This window comes from Pelophylax lessonae (assembly GCF_965119305.1).
Source record: "Pelophylax lessonae genome assembly, chromosome: 1".
Lineage (NCBI taxonomy): Eukaryota > Metazoa > Chordata > Amphibia > Anura > Ranidae > Pelophylax > Pelophylax lessonae.
Genome location: NC_138768.1, coordinates 826,849,584 through 826,869,843, shown reverse-complemented (window position 1 = coordinate 826,869,843; position 20,260 = coordinate 826,849,584). Strand labels below are relative to the sequence as shown.

The following is a 20,260-nucleotide window of genomic DNA, read 5'->3' as shown; positions in this document are numbered from 1 at the left end:
AGCACTACCACCATTCTAACACTATTGCCAATGAATGACAGATCAAAGATTCCCCGGCCAGCTGCGGTTTGCTGAAAAGCCAGGCAGGGATCTGTCATTTAGTGGCGGTAGTATTAGAATGGTGGTAGTGCAAAATAACAGATCATGCAACTAACGGACCTTTTAAAAAGTGGAAGGAAATCAACCAAATCAAAAAGTGATAAATGCCAATACAAAGCATGTGAAAATCAAATCAAAGTGAAAAATGGCAATACTAAGAACAGTCTATCGAAACATTGCTTCAGAGGTTTTCAAAAAAATTACAGCTAGGAGTCCAAAAGGGTAAAATCTGATAAGGGCTGCTATAAAGGGTTACTGACAAGCTCTTGTAATAGCCACTTTGATAAAGACTATAAAGGATCGGTGTTGCATAGATTTTCTCAGAATCCTCCTTCCACATAAGTAAAACCAATGCCAGGAAGGGTTAGACAAGGACATGAAGCCACGTCGGTCTTTCTACTCTACGTTATCATAGTGGATAAGGAGAGAGGATGACTGACTCAGCACTGCAACGTCACCACCCGAGCAACATCTACTCCAGCAGGACTTCGAAATCGCTCTAACAGGATCCTTCCCGATAATCAAACGTCTTAGGAGCATAGACCTTGCCTTAATTAGATCTGCTTTCAGGGATTTCAAGTTTAAACAAGAAGTAAAGATTCCAAACAGAGCCCTCTGCTTAAATTCACCATGGAAACCAAATAAATTCAGAAAGAGCGGGGTCAGTAGTAGAACACATGTATGGAATTAAGCAATGCAAAAATCAATGACGACGTGCAAAGTGTACCAACCCAAACATTTTACATTTCAGTTTTTGCTGTAGTACAATCAGTTAAGTGATGATTTTCTGATTGGCTGTCATGGGTTACTGCTGCCTGTAGATCACCCCTGTTCTTCCATCTCAAGGAAAAAAAAAAAAGAACAGTGATTAAAAGGTAAAACCTTTTTTTTTAATTTTTGGATAAAGGTTAGATTTGGTCAACTTTGATTGCCATTTATGTCCCTGCTGGGGAGATTCACTCTTCGAGTTGCCCTGGTGACCATTGTCACAAGAGCATAAAGTGATGAAAAATGCAAATCGTTATAGTGGTCACTAGAAGAGGCCAAGGGGAAATCTTCCAAAGGGGACACCTGTTTGGGTAACAGCCGTCTAAAGCTGGCCATACATGGCTTGAATTTTGACCAAGAAGGTAGATCTATCCAACTGGGACATGCGCCTTCATTTTTATCTTACATTTTTAAAAGAACATAAAAAGATAAATCTGATTCATCTGTTCCGTAAAGATTAAGCGTGAAAGTAAATTAGGTATAAGACCAAATTACAGTTTATATCAATTCCCTGGTCAGTGGGAGCAGAAATAGCTAGTCTGTGGCACTGGCAGGAAGGAGAGCCAGTCAAGCCCTTAAAAAGGAGGCACCGAGATTTGTGTTGGGAAGGGAAACTTGGCAGCAAGGGCTAAGAATTGTTCTAGGAGGTGAAATTTGGGGGGGGGGGGGGGGTGATAGGGTATAGTAAGGAGGGTAAATGTATTTTTTGGCAAGTGGGATATGATGCTAGTAGTAATGATGGGGGGGGGGGCGGTGTAATCTGTGCCAGGATGGTAAATTTGGGGTGGGGGGGTTTGTGTAATCTGAGGGGGGTAGAGGATTTGCGCTAGGAGAGGTGATTTTTTTTTTTTTGGGGTGGCCATTTATGCTGGAGGGATTTCAGCAGGCAGTAGAGTTGTATTAACGAGGAGGAACTTAGGCTTAGGGAGTAAGCTTGAGGATTAGTGGTGTTGAAGTTTTTTTATTTTTTTTGGGGGGGGGGGGGGATTTTTGATGACAAATAATGCGTATACATCTTGGAGGGGTGAAGTTTAGCATGTTTGCCCTGGGCTCTAGAGGACTTTGTCCCAGCAGTGGCTGTAAGTACTTGCCTCCCGGCCTGAAGAAGAATGGCTATGTCGGCCGTCTTTTGTCCAGGGCTATCGGGTCTTCAGCCATCACTCTACGTTTCTAGGATATCTATGGCAGCTCAGACAATTCTAACCCACGTGCCCAAATAAGTACCAGTTCTTATAGACTCCTACAGAACGTTGGGATTCTTTGGCCTGAGGCCTCATTCACATGGGCATATCTATATGTAGACCCATCAAAAGGGCTGTCCATACACAAGTGTTCCATGCATCCATGTACAGGCAGTCCCATTCATGCCCATTTGGACAGAGCAGCTGCATGAACACAGCCTTTGGTCCGAACTGGTTAGCCATGCCAATGCGTGTCCCTGAACGTCAAACAGGCCGTGTGCATCCGTTATACAAGTCTAAACTATAACTGAAGAAATACCCATAAACAATTTATGAATGGTTTGCAAAATGAATGCTAAAGCCTTAGATGCCCGCAAAAAATGTCTGAACAAAAAACGCAACTAAAAAAAAAAAAAAAACAAAAAAAAAAAAAACAGCTCAAGTGTGAACTAAGACGAGAACTCAGCTCTATTGTCTTCTATTGGGCTCATGCGTACATTGCATAGAGCTCAGTAAAGCAATATGCAGATCCGTAAAATCAAAACCCGTGTCCGAGGTCAGTAATTTATGTGCATACACATTTATGTTTTTACATTTAATGGAAAGGGAAGATTTCACCCATCTAACTGCAAGCACTAAAACCCCCATTTCATGCTTTATGCCGCATCTCTGCCAGGATCCTGTATGTAGACGCTCATTCATGTCACTATGGCCGTGCACACATCTCCCTTTAACTGGCGCACAGAAATGCCATCTCTCGTTTCAGGACGCCGCCATGCACCTCATTACCGCAGCCCCCCGTGTTTTCTACCGTTTGATGTGCAGCAGGGATGTTCTATGATTGCTTCGTTAATTGCTTGCCGATCGCTCTGAACGAGTGCCAGCACACGCTGCGTTCCACTACACAGCCGCAGTTTACATCCACATGAGCTGGCTTGCCAGATGTTGCAGGCTGACATTAAGATTCCGTGTCCCACAATTCACACACGCTCTGACCCTACAACACAACAACGTGCCGTGCCTGGCCGCAATCAAAGGAAAAGCTTAGTGTCCTTTCGCAGATTGCAAGCTTCCAGGGTCGAGGAAAGTCACCGGTGCGGCATTTCTGCTAAGCAAGGAAGGCGATGGGAAGCACAATACAGTCAATGAAGGCTTTGTGCGCAGAGTTTACAAAAGACACGAACAATGCCGTTTACACATCTGACAACCGAAATTACAACAAAATGGGGTCAGAGGATTAAAAAAAAAAAAAAAAAAAAAAAAAAAAAAGGACGAATGACGGGTAATGGGCAGGAAAGCGCCATACACCACGGAATCGCATCTCTGCATTGGGAACGATCGGACCTTCAAAAAGGTTCATTGGAGTTTGCACATCCAAGAAACCTTGCAGCCCACATGTGTTCCCATAGGGCCCCCACATTCACACTTTGGGGTTCATTTATTCAAAATGTGCATGGATATTCGTCCAGCGAATCTGCATCTACATTCATTCAAACATTTAAGGAAAAAAAAATTCTTAGTCCTGCATTTCTCAATTTTTTCCCCAGTTGTGGCACCCTTTAAAAATATATAAAATCTCAGACTGATTATGAATGTACAATATATATGTAAAGCACTGTGTATATGGACAGCACTATACAAGAATCTGTAACAATATTACTATCATCATCATCATCATTAATAATAATAATAATACATGAGGCTTCATTCACATGTCAGCGTAGTGATCGCGGGCAGAATCACCGCGATTCTGCCCACGATCCGGAAATCATTGCAAATCGCGGGATGCCTGTGCGTTGCCTGTGATTTGCAATAGCACCCCAAACGCTGTGTGATGTTGCCGCGATTTGCGCCTGCCAAATCGCGGTAACATTGCGAAAAAAAAAAATTGCGGGACGCATGACACCCCAAAGAAGCTCTTGTACCTTTTTTGGGTGTCATGTGTCCCACAATTTTTTTGCGCAATGTTACAGCGATTCGGCAGGCGCAAATCGCGGCAACATCGCACAGCGTTTGGGGTGCTATTGCAAATCACGGGCAACACACAGGCGTCCCGCGATTTGTAATGATTTCCGGATCGCGGGCAGAATCGTGGTGATTCTGCCCGCGATTGCTACGCTGACATGTGAATGAAGCCTAAATCACTACATAATATAACAGTGCTATACAAGTAGCAATAAAAATAATAATCATAGCAATTATATTATAGATAAAATCTCAAGCCCCCCCCCCCCAGTCTAAAATGTAATTATTAGTTATCACTGGGAAACCAAAGCCTCAGTCTATTATATAGGATTTATATAGCGGCAACAGTTTGCTTTACAATGCGGGGGGGAACAGTACAATTATATGGTTCAATACAGAAGGAATAGGAGGGCCTTGCTCGTTGAGCTTACAATCTAAAATGTCATGCACACAAACATTGTTAAAACGGATATCAGTGCCCTTCTTCACATCAGAGGTCCGCCCGCACCAATCAGAGTAAGTCGCCCCTCAACACGTCAGGAGTTGCCCCCATCCCATCAGAGGCCCCCCTATAAATACGCCCCACCCCCCATCACCTCGAAATCCACTCCATTCAGTTAAGAACCCCCTCCTCACTGCATCACCACGAACCAATCAAATGCACCCTCGTCATGTCAGAGTCACCCCTTTACGATGCCAACATTGCCCCCACCACATCAGAGGCCCCCTATCAGACACATCCAATCAGAGCCTATATATATATATATATATCCCAATCACACCCTATAAAAAAGGAGTCTGTCCCATGCATTTAGAGCCTCCCTTATACATCAGATTTCCCACAACCCATTACAGGCCATCTTATGTTAGAGTTACCCCATCATGTTATAGGCTCCCCCCATACATAAGTCTCCCGCATCAGTCACCCCATCATGTCATAGACCCCCCCTCATCAGAGGGACCACATCATGTCAGTCTCCCCCCCCATACATGAGCCTTCCCCATCACAATAGAGTCCCCCTTTAAATCAGTCACCCCCATCCAATCAGCGCATCCCCATTAAATCAGAGACCCCTCATCCTGTCAACGTCATAGACCCCCCCCCATACATGAGCCCCCCCCGTATTAGAGTCCCCCTATAAAGGAGTCTGTCCCAGGCAATCCGAGCCTCCCCTATACATCAGCTTGCCCCCAACCAATCAGAGGTCTTATGTCAGAGTCACCCCATCATGCCATAGGTCCCCCTTCATACATGAGTCCTCCCCATCAGTCACCTCATCATGCCATAGGTCCCCCTTCATACATGAGTCCTCCCCATCAGTCACCTCATCATGCCATAGGCCCCCTACCCCCCCCCCCCCCCCATCACAGTAACCCCAGTATGTCATAGGTTCTCGCTCTCTCTCCCAAAATGAGCCCTCCCCATCACAATAGAGTTTTGCTCTAAATTAGTCCACCCCATGCATTCAGCGCCTCCCCATTAAATCAGAGTCGCCCCTAACCAATCAGAGGCCACCTCATCAGGTCAATGTGGTCCCTATATTATCAGAGGACTATATGCGAGTCCCTTCCCCCATCAAATCAAAGACCCCCTACAAAATAAGACCACCCCATCCAATCAGAGCCCCCCCCCCATAATCACACACCCCCTTTGGTTTTGACATGAATTGGATTGGATTTCAATTGATCGGATTAGAACATTGCATGGTAGACTCACAGATAACGTCACTGATTGACGATTGTATTATCCAACTATCAAACTCCACTTCCCCCAGGGGTGGCATCCGGATTGATCGTGTTGTCGACTATGGATCAATTATTCCAATTGTGAGCAATTGATTGGGAAAGAAATTGATTATTTATTGAAGTGTGTATGTAATGGAGATCATACAACAAGGAATGCCATGCAATTTTCTTTCATTCAACCATGAGTGGAAGGAAACAAAATCACTCCATTCCCTCAATGACACGGCCAGTGTTTATTTGGGGGGGGCTTTTCCTCCCTACCTTCAAAATACTTTGATCGAATGAGAAAAACCCAACAGGCTACTTGTACTGAAGACAAGCAAGGGTCAACTTGTCAACCTTCGTACAACCAGCCTGCCCATAGACTGATTGAAATCCGTCTGGCTTTGGCTGAACCTTGAGCGGCCGCTCCGAGATTGTACAATCTCTTTATGGGTGCAATAAAAATATACAATCAGATTGTATAGTGTAACGTCACTATAAAGGAAAGTATACAATCTGGCTGTACAGCGTGAAAGGAGGACGCCAACAATACAGTCATTGGACAGTCAGACATTCCAACCGAATCCAGCTGCGTCTTCCATCCCACCGATTGGTCGGAAGGTTTATCAGATCGGAAAGTGCCGGGCTGGGGTCACACTAGTGCGGGTCGGGATAGAGCTCTAAAAATTGCACAGAAGCACATCGGCCTTTAGCAGACATGTGGCGGTGCCAATACTTATTAAGCCCGTAGCGTTATTAAGCCCCTAGCGCAGTGATGGCGAACCTTGGCACTCCAGATGTTTTAGAACTACATTTCCCATGATGCTCCTGCAATCTGCAGTGTAGTTTTGCATCATAGGAAATGTAGTTCTAAAACATCTGGAGTGCCAAGGTTCACCATCACTGCGGCTAGCGCATCTTTGAATGCATGTGATGGGGAGGGTTGGGGGTCAAACTCAATTTAATCACGGGCCGCATCAGCATTAGGATTGCCCTCAAAAGGGCCAATTGTAACTGTAAGACCGGACGTCTATAGCATCCCCTACCCTTACATATGATGTCAAGAGACCCCCCCCCCCCCATCAGAAGGTGAGTCCCCCACCCTCCCTTACATCACAGTGCATTCCCTTCCCTTGTGCTGCTGCTGGGAAGAAGCTGCAAAGCAGAAGTGCAGGGTCTGAAGGAGGACCAGAGGAGGAGACTGGAGCTCCCCTGCAGGAGAGATGCGAGGGCCACATGAAATGGGCCGGAGGGCCGGATTTGGCCCTCGGACCTTGGAGCAGCACCAATTTTGGAAAAAGAGGTCATTTGGCAGCCCTATAGGTGAGGAGCGGAAAATGCGCTCAGGCAGGAGCCGGAGACGACCCCAAGGCTCATCATACACAAGGACAAACCTGATCTGTCCAATCACTGTGTACCCAATCAGGACCCAGCAAATACAAGGCTGCCCATAGATCTAAGGACGGCCACACACAGAACAATCTGATGGCCGATATAATTGGATCCTAGAATAATTGGGAGGAAGATTCCAGTAAAATCAACTGATTTCTACGCAATGATTCTGATCAGTGCCGGACGGATGATCCAACTGAAAGAACGCCGATCGTTCAGGTGTATGGGGTACAGAACCATCCGATCCGTCTTCTGATTGGATGGAAAGCTGTTCAATGAGAGGATCAAGGGGACTGTATGGGGGGGGGGGCACTGTGCAGTGTTAACGGGGGGGGGGGGGGACACTGTGCAGTGTATGGGGGGGGCGGACACTGTGCAGTGTATGGGGGGGGCGGACACTGTGCAGTGTATGGGGGGGCGGACACTGTGCAGTGTATGGGGGGGGGGACACGGTGCAGTGTATGGGGGGGGGGGGGGGGGGGACACTGTGCAGTGTATGGGGGGGGGGGACACTGTGCAGTGTATGGGGGGGGGGACACTGTGCAGTGTATGGGGGGGGGGGGCACTGTGCAGTGTATGGGGGGGGGGGGACACTGTGCAGTGTATGGGGGGGGGGGGACACTGTGCAGTGTATGGGGGGGGGGGGACACTGTGCAGTGTATGGGGGGGGAGGCACTGTGCAGTGTATGGGGGGGGAGGCACTGTGCAGTGTATGGGGGGGGAGGCACTGTGCAGTGTATGGGGGGGGGAGGCACTGTGCAGTGTATGGGGGGGGGGGGGGGGACACTGTGCAGTGTATGGGGGGGGGGGCACTGTGCAGTGTATGGGGGGGGGACACTGTGCAGTGTATGGGGGGGGGACACTGTGCAGTGTATGGGGGGGGACACTGTGCAGTGCATGGGGGGGGGGGGGGACACTGTGCAGTGTATGGGGGGGGGGACACTGTGCAGTGTATGGGGGGGGGGGGACACTGTGCAGTGTATGGGGGGGGGGACACTGTGCAGTGTATTGAGGGGGGGGTCAATGTGATCAGAAAGATCTGCGACAACCACAGATGGTCAGATAGATGTACGATGAAGAAAAGCCTTCAATGGGGGGAGGGTGGGGGGCCCCCCAATTCAGCACAGACCCCCCCATCCCAGATCTCCCCTCCCCCTCTGTTTACATGGAGCAATGCTGGCAGCTCCCCTCCCCCAGCAGCCCCCTCCACACTGCAGGGACCCCCATGACGTCTCCTGATATCCATCCCATCCCACACTGCAGATGTCACTGCAAAGAGCACCTGTCTGTCCCCCTCCCCCACCACAATCATTACCTTCCTCCGAGCCCCGGGGTGAACACAGCTCCGCTCCCTGGATGTCTCCGGCCGTGCGTCCGTCCGCTCCGATCACCGATCCGCCGTCACTGACACCGCAACGACCTGCTCTGTGTTTATCACTAAGGAGGGACCGCCCACCGGGAGGACGGAGCGTTCCCGCCCACTCAGCCGGATCATATAATCCGACCCCGCCTCCTTATTCATATGTGACTCAGGACCACCGCCCCCTGACAGTTGTGCACACGCCCCCCTCATTGATATCACATTTATCTTTCCTTATTCCTACAAATACAAGGTGTCATCTCCTCCTGAAATCTGCGCGATCCCTCCCTTCATGAATATTACAAATATCTGTCCTTATACACCGCATGTAACATTGTATAACCTCCGACCACCTCATTAATATGTCACACAACAGCCCTCTCATTAATATTAACGTCATCTATTCTTATTCCTTCAACTATAACATTATGTGACCTCCACCTCATTAATATGTCACACAAGAGCACCGCCCCCTGACAGCTTTGCACACGCCCCCCCCCCCCCCTCATTAATATTAACTTTATCTATCCTCATTCCTACAAATATAATAAATACAAATATATAGGAATTGTGTGACCTCCTCCTGCAATCCGTGCACTCTTCTCATCACCATTATTACAGAGATCTGTCCTCCGTATCTATCTATATACATATTTATATACTGTATATATATGTATATATAAACAAATGTATATATCTATCTATCTATCTATCTATCTATCTATCTATCTATCTATCTATCTATCTATCTATCTATCTATCTATCTATCTATGTATATATATATATATATATATATATATATATAGTATATGATTGGATCACCTCCTCATCATCATCAATATGTGATCACCACCTCCTTCTTAGAGCTCAATAATATTATAAGCAGCGTTCCTTATCCATTTACATTGCATAGAAGAGCCACCTCCTCATAAATACTGTATGTGATGAATATGTGATGTGATTGGATCACTCCCTCCTGAGAGCTGTGCACCCGCCTCCTTATTAATATTTCAAAGATATAACACAGTATGACCTCCTCCTGCAGATTGTACACCCTCCTCCTCATAAATACTGTATGTGATGAATTTTATTATTGTATTATCTCCTTCCTATTATTAGGCTATACCATTACATCCTCCTTTTTATATTATAATATTACACCCTTATTATTATATTGTAGTATTACCTCCTCCTTTTTGGTATATTATAGTATTACCTCCTTACCTCCTTTTTATTGCATTTTAGTATTACCTCCTCCTTATTTTTATATTATTGTATTGCCTTATTCTTAATATTACATTATAGTATTACCTCCTCCTTTTCAATATATTATAGTATTACCTTCTTTTTATTTTATTATAGTGTAATCTCTCCCTTATTATTATCTTATAGTATTTCCCACTCGTTATTATTATATTATAGTATTCCCCCCTTATTATTGTAATTATAATTATTTTTATTATTATTAGTATTATTATCTTATTATAGCATTATCTCCTTGTTATTATAATATAGTATTAACTCCCCATTATTTTAATATAGTATTTCCCCATCGTTGTTATTATTATGATAGTATTTCCCCCTCGTTGTTATTATGATTATTATTATTATTATTATATTCTAGTACTACCTCCTTATTATATTCTAGTATTTCCTCCTCTTTATTATTATATTATAGTATTGCCTTCTCATTATTATTATTATTGTTGTTATTATAGTATAGTATTACCTCATAATTATATTACAGTATTACATCCCAATTTTTATTATATTATAGTATTTCCTCCTTATTGTTATATTATAATCTTGCTTCATTATTATATTATAGTATTACCTACTCCTTATTATTATATTATAGTATTGCCTCCTTATTATATTATAGTATTACCTCCTCCTTATTATTATATTATAGTAATGCCTCCCTATTATTATATTATAGTATTACCTACTCCTTATTATTATATTATAGTATTGCCTCCTTATTATATTATAGTATTACCTCCTCCTTATTATTATATTATAGTAATGCCTCCCTATTATTATATTATAGTATTACCTGTTCCTACAACCTGTGCACCCCCTCCTCATTAATTTAACAAATCATTCATAGAAACATAGAATGTGTCGGCAGATAAGAACCATTTGGCCCATCTAGTCTGCCCAATATTCTTTCATATATAAATTTCATATATATATATATATATATATATATATATATGGCAGTAAAAAAAGGAACTGGATTACCTCCTCCTGATAGCTGTGTCTCCTCCTCCTCATTAATATTACAAATATATTTTCTTATCCCTTATCTTTCCTTATTATTATATATGACATGGTATTGTTGTAATATTTATGGATGATTTTTATTCTTATACACATTCATACTGATCTTTCAGACTCTTTTCCCATGGACACAGACCATTGATCAGCATTTTTACCACCTTCCTACCACCCACCTACATTGGTGCCGCTCTGATGGGTACACATTGCGGCAGCTGTGAAGCTTTGAATCACAGTGGGGCAATTTTAACACTATGTGCCAAGTTTGACAGGTGGCATCGCCAGTGAAACGTCCCCATGTAAGTGAATAGTTTGAGCCGCAACTTTATTTCAAACACTTGGCTCACATTTGCCGCGCAGTCCTGCATCACAAAAATCCTTAAATTGAGAACTTTAATGCGAATCCCAATAAGGTCAGATGGAAGCAAATCCTGAAAATCAATTGTTGTCAAAACATTCATGGAACCTGCACTGACGGACCTGGATCACCTGGGCATTGCAGATTATAAAATGAAGATCTTGGGAACATATCTAATTAATGTGCTGGAGAAAGTTTCCCTGGTTGGTGACAATGTAACAGTCTAATAAAGTTGCAGCTCTTAATACTACATGAAAAAAATATCTGCCTAAAAGAGATTACAGCTACTGGCCTAACCCAGGTCCTCCCTCTTCACTAATGCCTATTGCTATGAATCTGTGTAAGGACTAATTTATAAATGTGTCATTCTCTAAAGAGCGATCCACAGTGGATCACTTTTCAGGGGCATTTGAACCACCTCCTGTTTTAACCCTGTAAAGCCCAGACCACCGCACTGCAACCGTGTTGCAGGGCAGTTGTAATGTGGCCCAATTGACTTAAATGGGTCACTTGTGGCAGCAGCACTGCCCACCACCATCTGTTGTCTTGGCAGCTTAACCTGTTGGTGCCGACAGCACGCCAATATGCGGCCTCTCGGCAGTTGGGCCTTGGCACCAAGCGGCCACATATTTGCGTGCAATATTGCAAAAACTGCTGTGCTGAGAGGCGTGCCCTGCTCCCTCCCGACACAGTTATCTGCAACTAACAGAAATCTCCCAATCGGTGACAGCCAATCACAGGGGTCACATGATCATAAACCCCGCCTCCCAAACATCCTAAACCCCTTAAAGGGCTGGGAGGTGCTGGCGCCAGGGTGTTAAAGAGGAATTTCAGTTAGTTTTTTATTTTTCAAACGTTAGCAGTTACAAATACTTTTAAAACTCAAGTACTTACCTGTGCCTGGAGTCCAAAGCTGTCTTCCCATAGCTGGTTCTTCTTACTGTTGAGTGTCTCCAGCAGCACCGCCATTTTGGTATGGGTAAGCTAGCTGTGACTTCCTAAGAGACCACAGCCCACCTCCCCATTGCACATGCACGAGCTTGTGCACCACCTTGTCAATGGTCCCGCAGTCTGGAGAAGAGGGTTGGGGAAAATAATGTCATCCTTGCCTAGGCAAGGATTACGGAAGTGGGAACGGGGACCCCCCCCCCCCCCAAAAAAAAATGTAACGCAAAAAAAAAAAATGTAACTCAATTACAAGCTGGGGGTAGGGAGAGAACCATCAGGACTGAGAAGCTGGCAAACTCAAACTAAGCCACTAGCCATTTAGATTAGTAGTGGCCACTAGGGGGCACACAATTGTAGTGTTCAGCCTGTCCTGCAGATGGCAGAACAGAAAGGACCAGTGTTTTTTTGGGGAGACCCCCCCCCCAAGGCTGCATGTGTATTAGGAGAAGGTGCAGCATTTCAAACAGGAGGAGCGATGGTATGAACTATTGAGAAGATATGGATTGCATGGCGGAATTTTGGATATGGTTGATGAAGGTCAACTTACACGTTAAGCTGATAAAAATGCATATACAGTAAAATAAGTAAAACCTGAAAAATACTTTTTTTTTTTTAATTTTGCTTGTAGGGGCACTTAATGTGTACCTGTAAGGCTGGTAAACTGGACAGACAAAATCATTCCATTCATCCTGTGGCTGGAGTACAAACTGCTGGAGCTATACAGAGTTTGCAGAGTCATGGATCTGATCAGCACTGTCTGTGTTCTGTATAAATGGAACCAGTCCTCTCTTTATATACCCATGTAGCACCCTCCTAGGTAGGTGCTTTAGAGAGAGTATAGTTTTAAGGCTCTATCTGCTTACCAGAAGAGCTGCAGGTAAATCTATATTGTTCTCTGCCTACCAGAGAGCAGGATCTGTTAGTGAGGTCTGCTCATTGTGCTCAGAGTGCAACTCATTCTGTCTAGAGAGTGTTTCACGCTGGTCCAATAGGGAGGCATGTTGGACAGTGGGAGGATACCTGATGAAAGGGTGCATAGGCTTTTGATACAGTCCTGATGATTGGCAGAGGGCAGGTCGCCCCAGGGCACACTGGGATACAGTATAAAAGCCAGGAGCACATGTGCTCGGGGTCTTTCGTTGGAGAATGGAGTCCCGGAGGGAGGGGGTAGCTGCTTCCTCCTCTGTAGAGGTGACATGTGGTTGCAGGAGGTCATCCTGGAGGGCCAGAAGAGCGGTAGAGAGGAGCTGAACCCAGAGGTCCAGGGAAGCTAACAGAGGGGAGACACTGGAGACCCTGTGACTGCAGTATCGTGAGTACAGGGACTTGTGTCAAGGGGCCTGACCTGAGGGGGCCACCCCTGCTCATAGGAAAGACAGTGGACAGGTGTCGACAGAAAGAGGATGCTAGGGAGAGTATCTTGAAGATGAAATAAGATATTATTCTCCAAGTTGTCTTAAAAGAAAGCAAGAGACTTAAAGCGGAGTTCCGGGCACAAAAACGATATTTTTTTTTTGTGCCCGTCCGCTAGTTCAGCCTAACCTGAAAAGGAATTGGATAGTTAGATTTTTTTTTTTTTAAAACTCACCTTGTAATTGACGATCGTAAATACTCACCTATGACAGCTTCCTCCTCCAGCGCCGAGGCTCTCCCCGTCACTTCCTGCCTCGCAATGATTCCTGGGAGCTAAACGTCATAGCTCCCAGGAATCAATGCACCGCACCGGCCCCGCTCGTCATTTCCGGGCGACGCCGCATTCCCCTGCTAAACAGCTTCTGGGCATGCCCAGAAGCTGTTTAGGAATGCGGCGCCGCACCGGAAGTGACGAGAGGGGCCGGTGCGGTGCATTCTGGGACACGAAGACGCGGAAGAAGACAGAGAAGAGGACCGCGCCGGCTTCAGCTGCCCACAACCGAGATGGAAACGCTGTGGAAGAAAACTTCTAAGTAAGTATTTCTTCTAAAAGGTAAGTGCGAACCGGGACAGATCAGAGGCTAGCCATTGTGGAATGTGCTAGCCTTGACTGTCCCGGGGGTATGTTCAAAAAAAAAAACGTTTCTCTGCCCGGAACTCCGCTTTAATCACATTCATCTAGAGTAGCAGGATGATTTAACAACCTGGCTGTTCCATACCTACAAGCAAAGTAGAGAAAATATAAGTCCTCAGAGATTGTGAATAGGTAAATTGGAGTATCCCACTATTTCCTTCTCCTATCCCCATTACAAAATAAACAACAAAAACAACCCAATACCCCTGGACTGTTTATTGAAGTGAGAGCCAAGAGTAATGTAAAAATTGCATTTCCTTATTGCCATGTGTTGGTAACCAAGGGTCCCGCAGAGTGGATATCCAGCAGTCCTTACGAGGGCAGTGTCACGCCCACTTCCAGACCAGGCTTTTTTCCTGGCACTTGTCTATATGTAACAATCAGTTTTGTTTTTTTGTTTTTTCTGCTAGAAAATCACTTAGAATCCCCAAACGTTATATATTCTTTTTTAAAGCAGAGGCCCTAGAGAATAAATTGGTGGGTTTTGCCATTTTTTTATGTCACACAATATTTGTGCAGCAGTTTCTCAAACACAATTTTTGGGGAAAAAAATGGATTTATGTCTTACCGTAAAATCCTTTTCTCTGATGTTCATTGACGGACACCGCTCCAGATCTTCTGGACCATTGGGTTTATGTTGCCCCCAACAGGAGTACGACACTACGAGATAAAAACACCTATTGGGCAGCCCCAGGGGGTATACTCCCAATTCCTGCTATAGGTCTTTAGGCTTTATAACAAGCAGTGTCAGAAGAACATAAAACCCAACTCAATAGAGGGGTGGGTGCTGTGTCCGTCAATGAACATCAGAGAAAAGGATTTTACGATAAGACAAAAATCCAGTTTTCTCTTTCGTTCATTGAGGGACACAGCTCCAGATCTTCTTGACCCTTGGGACGTTCCAAACCAGTGTCAACATAAGGGGTGGGAAGAACACAGCAAGAAAACACACTTCCCAATGGCTAAACATAGCCAACCAGGTAAAACAGGAGCTCAACAAGGAACAACTGGAGCCCACCTAAACCAAAGCTAAAAAAAATGCTAAGACCAGAGATCCCAGCAAGGAACGAAGTCCTCATTCCTGACTAGGCAGAGAAAAACTGAAGACCTATAGCAGGAAGTGGGAGTATACCCCCTGGGACTGCCCTATAGGTGTAGTCAAACTTTTTTACCGCCTAGTGTCCTACTCCTGTAGGGAGCAGCATAAACCCAAGGGTCAAGAAGATCTGGTGCTGTGTCCGTCAATGAACGAAAGAGAAATAAACTTTTTTGAATTTTAATGCAAAAAACCACAATACACAACCGGATTGTTTGTAAAATATAAATGATGATGTTACACCAAATAAATGAATACCTAACATGTCACGCTTTAAAACTGCATATGCCCGGACGGCTGATGTAAACACAGCCGACCATCCTTCTCCCTGAAGTGATCACAGAGGCTATGTGATCCTGCTATATAGGATCACATGTCTCTGTGATGATCTCACAACCCCCCCACAATTAGAATCACTCCCCTAGGCTTACATTTAACCCCTTGATCACCTATACTGTTAACCCCTTCCCTGCCAGTGTCATTATTACAGTAACAGTGCATATTTTTATTACTGATTACTGTAGTAATGTCACTGGTACCCCCAAAAGTGTCAAAAATGTCAGTTAGCGGTCTGATCTGTCCGCCGCAATGTCGCAGTCCCGCAAAAAATCGCAGATCACCGCCATTACTAGTAAAAAAAAAAAACAATAAAAATGACATAAATCTTTCCTGTAGTTAGTAGATGCAATAACTTTTGCGCAAACTAATCAAAATACGCTTATTGGGATTTTTTTTTACCAAAAATATGTAGCAGAAAACAAATTGGCCTAAACATTTTTTTTTAATGTTATATAGCAGAATGTGAAAAATATATATATATTTTTTTTCAATATTGTTGCTCTTTTTTTGTTTATAGCGCAAAAAATAAAAATCGCACAGGTGATCAAATACCACTAAAAGAAAGCTCTATTTGTGGGGAAAAAAGGACATTCATTTTATTTGGGTACAGAGTCGCACGACCGCGCAATTGTCCATTAAAGTAACAAAGTGCCGAATCGCAAAATAGGGCCTGGTCATGAAGCAGCAAAATCTTCCGGTCCCCTTTTCCCCCTGAAAGGTGCCAAATGTGGCAGATTAGCGGAAGAACTGCTTTAAGGAACTGACTACTGACCTTTCTCCACTTCTCAGGAAGGATGATCACCTTGGATGACTGGCTGGGTGATTGAACCACATTGCACGCCATAGACCATAAAAACAGTGTATGCGTGTCAAATAAAATCCTTAGTCATCGCCATTTACAGAAGTAACAAAAGCACAAAGCACACACCTACTCATTAATTATACAAATGACAAAAAATAACAAGTCATTAAAAACAATAAATCCCACACAGGAAAACATGCAGTAAACCCCAAAAATAACCACTTAGGCATGCAGATTAATACACCGATGAACACTCAAACAAGAGCGCATCCTGTTTTTAAATGCATTATTTAGAAGGCTTCTGTGTTTAAAAATAGTTTTTCTTTCCTGCAGTTTACGTGTGTCTATGGCAAGGTATCTCTCCTAATGCCCAAAAAACAAAAGAAGTCAGTGCTTTCATAATGAGTGGGAAAATAGGTGACTGAGCAAGAGAAAGGTCAACCACTTCTTATACCCCTAGGAGCGTTTATTATGAATTATTATTATTATTATCATGCAGGATTTATATAGCGCCAACAGTTTGCACGGCACTTTAGAAAATGAAGGCAGACGGTACAGTTACAATACAATTTGGTACAAGAGGAATCAGAGGGCCCTGCTCATTAGAGCTTACAATCTAAGAGGGAGGGTCAGGTGATACAAAAGGTAATAACTGTGGGAGATAAGCTGATTGATAAAGTAAAAACACAGTGTATTAGAAGCAGGATAGGCTTCCTTAACCACTTAAGCCCCGGAAGATTTTACCCCCTTCCTGACCAGGGGGTATTTTGTGATTCTGCACTGCGTGACTTTAACGGACAATTGCGTGGTCGTGCGACGCTGTACCTAAACTAATTTGACGTCCTTTTATTCCCACAAATAGAGCTTTCTTTTGGTGGTATTTGATCACCTGTGCGATTTTTTGATCATGCGCTATAATCAAAAAAAGAGCGACAATTCTGCAAAAATAACAATATTTTTCACATTTTTTTTTATATGAAATTCCCCCCCAAAAAAATGTAAAAATCAAAATTTTTTTACTTTTTTGGCCAATTTGTTTTCTGCTACCTATGTTTGGTAAAAAAAATCACAATAAGCGTATTTTGATTGGTTTGCGCAAAAGTTATTGCGTTTACTAACTAAGGGAAAGATTTTTGTCATTTTTGTTGGTTTTTTTTAACGAGTAATGGCGGCGATCTGCGATTTTTTTTGCGGGACTGCGACATTGCGGCGGACAGATCGGACCCTTGACTGACATTTTTGACACTTTTGGGGGGACCAGTGACATTACTACAGTAATCAGTGCTATACATATGCACTGTTACTGTAAAAATGACACTGGCAGGGAAGGGGTTAACTTTATTGGAGAGGGAGGGGTTAAGTGTGTCCCTAGGGGCGTGCTTCTAACTGTGCAGGGATGTGGCTGTGTGTGTAACAGCACAGATCATCGGTCCTACATAGCAGGACCATTAGATCAGTGCTTTTACACAGGGAAGAATGACAGGTGGGCTTTGTTTACACTAGCCACCTGCCTTTCTCCCTTCACAGCGGACGATCGCGAGTGACCGGCGGACATCGGGTCCGCCGGTCACATGCACGGAGGTGTCTGTGAACGAGCCGAAGCGGCTCCCAGGCTAGTGACGTACCGGTATGTCACTTTGCCTGGCCGGGGCTGACTGCCGCAGTATATGTACTTGTGGCGGTCGGCAACCGGTTAAAGAGAAGGGTTTTCAAAGATCGTCTAAAGATGGATAGATTAGGAGATAGTCGGACAGATTAGGGTAGGAAGTTCCAAAGGATGGAAGAAGCTCGGGAGAAATCCTGGGTTGAGGTGACAAGGGAGCTAGAGAGCAGGAGATCTTGGGAGGACCTAAGAGAGTGGTTTGGTTGATATTTTGAGACCAGTTTAGTGATGTAGCTGGGGGCCGAGTTGTGGATAGCTTTGTAAGTTGTTGATAGTATCTTGAATTTAATTTGTTGGGTGAGTGGAAGCCAGTAGCGGGACTGACAGAGAGAGGTGGCAGACACTGAACGGTTGGTAAGGTAGATGAGTCTTACAGCAGTGTTCATTATGGACTGAAGGGGGGTAAGTCTATGTAAAGGTAATCCAATGAGGAGGGAGTTGCAGTAGTCGAGAGGAGAGATAACCAGGGAATGAATTAGAAGCTTGGTGGTGTTGTTGGTTAAAAAGGGGCGTATTATGAAGATGTTGCGCAGGTTAAGAGCTGGACAGGGATTGGATGTGGGCCTGAAATGACAATTCAGAGTCCAGGGCTACCCCTAGCACTCTGCCATGGTTGGACTGGTTGGACGGACAGATAGTTGTGCCATTGATCTTGACAGAGAAGTGTGGGGAAGGGGCATGTGGGGGGAGGAAATATTATAAGCTAGGTTTTGGATAGAATGAGTTTGGGGAGGTGGTGTGACACCACCTGATATGTCTGTTCGTAAATTAGTGAAGTGTATGAGGAGACTGATGGAGTGAGCCGAGAGGTAGAGACATTGATTTGGGTATCGTCAGCGTAGAAATTATATTTAAAACCATGGGAGGCTATCAGCTGACCCAGGGAGGAGGTGTAGATCGAGAATAGGAGAGGTCCAAGGACAGTACCTTGGGGAACCCCAATGGTAAGAGGAATAGGAGAGGAGGAAGTAGAGTTGTAAGTGACACTGAAGGTGCGGTGAGATAGGTAAGAAAGAAGGGCTCCATTCGCAAAGTGGTATCTATCTAAGATCCACGGTAAAATACCTCCTACCGTTTTTTAAAACTTTTTTTGAAATTCACTAAAACAAATGCAACTGTAATACCACATGAGCCATTTTATGAAGTAATGCGGTCTTGAAGTAGTGAAAGCTAGAGGCATTTTAATGCAGGCAGTCGCCAGAGTCCTTAAAGTGGAGTTCCACCCTATTTTTTCACTTTGGCCCCAGGCATTGCTTACCGCTATGCCATCTGTAATGGTATCGTGCGCTGGAACCCCATTTTGTCAGGCAACCATTTTGTGTAAAGCAGCCATAACAGGTAAGGTAGACCAGAGACCACTGATTCACCCAGCCCCCTCCTCAAACTAATTAACTCCCTGGGTCACTTAACATTAGTATGTGAACTTCAAAAGAGCTGTTACTTCAAAGCAAACCTTATCTCAGCAGACAGGACGCCTGGCAGATGGCAGGCCAGCTTGTAAAGCCCTAAACGAGTAAGTCATTAAGACTGACCAGGCTGGTTCGTAAATACCACACTGCCCAGCTGGCCATTAGAACTGTAATACATTCACACACAAATTCATAATTGTAAACACAGCCAAGATATGTCTCTAGAAAGTATATATTTGAATGCCAAATAAAATACTGAACGAAACAAGACCATGCATGATCCCCCTATCGCACATGAAATAGAAAAGAGCGATAGGATATTCCATGTATGATAAAAATATTCATATTTGGTATCGTTTGAAGGCAAACCACCTGCTGAGTGAGGGACTAGCAGTTTAAAGAAGGTAACCCTTACATATTTCAAGATATGAATTCTGTTACAAATATGTCTAAAAGGGAGGTTCCTTGGCATTTGCTGAGCCTCAGGGCCGCCCATGGCCCCAGTGTTTATTGGTCAAGGAGCCCTGGTGACACCCCCTGCGGGTCAGAGAAAAAAGAGAGAAGCTGATGAGTTTCTCAGTTCTCATGTACGTAACATCAAGGAAGAAACATCAAGTGGAGAACCGATCACATATGCTCAGCTTCTGAAACTCTGATACTACTCAGGACATTGACTGCAAGTATCTTCATTTCTAATTCTTTATCTTATTTTTCTAAATTGCTGAATTGTGTCTCTATTTCTTTGTAACCCATTTTTCTGTAAATATTTTTATTTGCACCAATTTTAACCTTTTTTTTATAATTAAACCTTATTTTGAAAAGTG

The 20,260-nt window shown here is 44.2% G+C and overlaps 1 protein-coding gene across 1 annotated transcript in view; it reads right to left on the bottom strand.

Moving 5' to 3' along the window:
- Window positions 1-8,570, bottom strand: part of SMOX (spermine oxidase) — an 83,683-nt gene extending 75,113 nt beyond the window's left edge. The window contains exon 1 of the mRNA XM_082244194.1: window positions 8,449-8,570. The gene's annotated coding sequence lies outside the window, so the exon portion shown is untranslated. The remainder of the gene's footprint in view (window positions 1-8,448) is intronic.
- Between the last annotated feature and the right edge of the window lie 11,690 nt (window positions 8,571-20,260).